Here is a 4296-nt window from a genome sequence, read left to right as displayed (position 1 = left end):
ATATAAACCACACCTAAGAAATTGTATCTAAGTATTCTCCTTTTATTTTAAAAATTAATTGATTGCTAGTTAGTTCATTAGAAATTTAAATAGTTTTTGTGAATTGTTTTTTAATCAAGGTGAATTATTTTAAATGGTGGTTTAAAGAATATGGTTTATATAAAAAGCTGATTGATATAATTTTCTCTTCATCTTTTTATTGCTTTTTTTTTTGGTTCAAGACCATTATGGATTTATAAAAGATTTTTTCTGTTTAGATTTAATTTGAACTTCATAAAAGTTCTTAAAAAACATGACATCTACATTGAAAGTTCAACAATCATCCCTATTTTTATTAAGTCAAAACTATTAAGTATTTATGTTTTTGTTTTTGTTATACATCCATCATCTTCAAACTTCTTACTATATTTTCAAAATTGCTCGGATAAAAAAACTATGAAACATTAAAATACATTCATCAATAATAAAAAATATATATGTTAAATAAGAATTATAAAATTTTTATAAACAATGAATTCATTTTAATGTTTTGATTTTTTATATAAGTAAAAGACATGTATTATAATAAAAATGTCTTTCCCAAAACTCGAGGTTAGATACAATACACAACTCCCAAACAGGGCCGGTCCTTTGAATTTAGGTGCCTTGGGCGAATCAAATGAGTGGTGCCCCTATACTTTTTTTTTTAACAATAAATACATAAGGATAAAAAAAATAATTAGATAAAAATACATTTTTATTTGACATTATGCAAAAAGAATACAAGTATGGATCTTTGAATCATTGTTTATACTACATGAAAACATAAACCACTATAAAGAGACTTCTTCTTCTTTTTCTCCCTCTTCTTGATCCGATCTTTTTTCCTATAAAAAAATGGACCAAACTTTTAAAATTCTTTAAATATCATCCTCTAGCATTTTTTGTTGCAAAATCATTAATAATTTATTCATAATCAAGGTTCTTCAAAAATATTTTCAATTAAAATCAACGCAAGACTATTTAAATCTATCTCGAGGTATAGTATATCTCAAATAAGATTTTAATAAATTTTAATTTAGAAAAACTTCTTTCAGCAGATGTAACACTCATAGAAATAGACAATATTATTCTATAAGCTATGCATGCAATAGAAAAACAATTAAAAGTCTTTAAAAAAATCAGTATCATATAGCTTGATTTTGATTCAGTTGTTAAAACTTCTAGAATAACTTTCAATTCGTCATGTTTTAAACAAGTTTCTAGATGTTTATAACATGCTTTCAACTCCCTATCAGATAATGATCTAAGTCTTTCAATACTAAACAAGAATCAAAAATATTTGTATATGTGCTATACTGCTAAAATCTTTTATCAAGTGAGTCAATTGTTTGATCTACAATATATAAGAAATAGTGATTTCGAAAAGACTCTTCAGCAGACTCTAGATTCAGTTGTATGGGTTTAGATGAATTTTCATCAGTGTTGTTTTCTACGAATTTGACGTTTTTGAATAAACACACATTCAATCTCCATTTCATTCTCAATCTTTTCAGTACTAGCCTTAACATTTACAAATCCAGATTCTCTTTTAATATATATAGATGTTAAAAAATATTTTTTTGGTGCCCCTAAAATTATGGGGCCCTGGGCTCCCGCCCCGCGAGCCCGTGCTCAGGGCCACCCCTGCTCCCAAATAAACATCAACCTAGTTGGATATTAACTTACGAGTATTAAACAAAATAATTAAAATCTAGAAGTAATTTTTTTTTGTAATTTTATAAAATTTTACTATTGGTTTCTATAATTTTACTTATAATTTTAAAATATTTTTCTTCAACAGATTAAAAATTAAAATAAATAGAATTTTTTTTGGAAATGCTATTAAATATATCATTGTGAAAAATAAATAATTTTTTTTTAATTTTTGAACTTATATGATTTGATTTTTCTAAAATTTTTTTATTTTGAAAATTCAATACGGAACCTAAAAATGAAAAATCCAAATATAAGAATTTCATTTTTTATTAACAACATTCTAATTGATTCAACAAAAAAGAAATGACACCTCAAGTTCGAATCTATGAATTTAATTTAAATTTTTTTTTTTTGAAAACTTAATATACAACTTCAGTATTGACTAATTGGAACAATTATTATCATGCAGATTAAAATATTACAATATTGCCAACATTATGTGATGTTTGATGTAATGCATCCTAATTTTATGATGAGAGCATTTTTAATGTTTTAATGAGGGAAACTTAAATTAACACGTCTCATTTGTAGGGAAACATGTTACTAAAATGTTTGATGCCATATCCTAATTTCTTACTCTTGTTTGATGCCAACATTATTCAAGTGGAATAACAAAAATGGTCTAACAAAAGTGGTCGTGAACTCATGGCCAGTTTATCCCTTTGAAGAAAATATATTTATGGTATTTAAGACAGCCATGTGATTAGTTCAATCTTCAAAGAGATAAGTCAAGGGTGATATCATGTTCTACCAACTATATTCAATGTCTTGTCTTTTCATAATACTAGAATTTTAAAAATGTTTAATACTACTATATTATAAAATTAGTCAAGAAACATAAAATGAAACTAGTGCTTTAACATAAACAAAGATAAAATTTGATAAATAAAATTAAATAGTTTTTATAAAAAGATTTGAATCGTTCAATATTTTTAAACTACATATATTTATTAAATAATATTTAAAGCAGTTTAATTAATATTTTTGCTACTTTAAGAAGTTCAGGGAAAAAGCTTGGGAGTGACCAAACATTCATTTATGGAAACATGGAATTCGGAGACATGTGAGTTATGAATTAACTTTAACTATTAGTACTACATTTTCTATCAAAGTAATTATTACAATAAAAAAAGTAAACAATATAAAAAAATGAAACGAAAAAGTAATTATTAGAGAAAACTTCTTGTTAATATTAAAGTTGATTGGACTCATTTAAATCATATGAGAAAAAATATTGATTTAAATGTGTTTTAGTTTTTCTAAAATGAAAGTTTGAGTTGTGTATTTTAAAATGATATTTATATATCAATAATTTTTTTTTTTAAATGTCCATTTTTAAATTACTTTTTTTAATGTTTTTATTCTCATCTCATTCTAGTGACATAATAATAATTAATTAAATTTTTTTAATACCATACATAAATAAAAAAATTTCTAAAAACATAATATGAACATTAAATTTATTATGTCACAAAACGTACCCAAAATTGAATGTAGACTAAAACTCGAAAAATGAAAATTAAAAACTAATAAATCAAAAACTGCTACAAGTGGCTCTTAACGCATAATTAATTTCCATTTTAAACAATACTCCCTCCGTTTTTTATTATAAGTCGTTTTAGACTTTTCACACAGATTAAGAAAAATAATAATTGTTGTATGAAAATGAGAAATTAGGAAGGTTTTTACAAAATTATCCTTCATTAATGACATGTGGAAGATAAATTTATATAATTGAAAGGAGAGAGAATAATAAATATTTAAGGATATAATAGGAAAACTAGCATTAATTATTCATTGGAATTGTAAAGCGACTTATATTAAAATACAATTTTTTTTTTCAAAACGACTTATAATAAAAAACGGAGGGAGTATATTTCAGTTTTAATGTGAATATATTTTATTATTAAAGATGAAATTATTATATCTTTTCTGTAAAATAAAAATAACTAAGTTTTAATTTTTTTTATAATTTACATGCATTTAAAATAAAGTATCGTTCAATTTATACTAATAATTTAAAATAAATTATCGTTCAATTTATACTAATAATTTAAAATAAATTATCGTTCAATTTATACTAATATGATAAAGAGAATGTATTTTTACCGTATATACTAATAGCTTAGGGCTATAACAAGGAAGGTATAGATTACCGTAAAATTTTGACTCTCGACTTTGGTGAGTGTAATAAATCATTGCATGTTTAGAATACGGTAAAGCTAAGGAGTTTCAAGCTTACAAACCACTAACATTATTGAACTTTAATTTCAAGTCTCAATTAAACAAAAGGTTCAATTGTATTGGTTGAATTTATATATATATATATATATATATATATATATATATATATATATATATATATATATATATATATATATATATATATATATATATATATATATATATATATATATATATATATATATATACTCCCTCCGTCCCAAATTATAAGAGAAAAAAAACAAAATCACGCTTATTAAGAAAAGTAGTAATACACTCATTTGACTTATGGTTTTCTTGAAATAAAGTGTTTTGGAAAATTTAAAAAAAAATTCT

The sequence above is a fragment of the Vicia villosa genome, linkage group LG4 (genome assembly GCF_029867415.1).
Source record: "Vicia villosa cultivar HV-30 ecotype Madison, WI linkage group LG4, Vvil1.0, whole genome shotgun sequence".
NCBI classification, from domain to species: domain Eukaryota; kingdom Viridiplantae; phylum Streptophyta; class Magnoliopsida; order Fabales; family Fabaceae; genus Vicia; species Vicia villosa.
The sequence above is the reverse complement of the archived record's forward strand: the minus strand, read 5'-3'. Positions refer to the sequence as shown.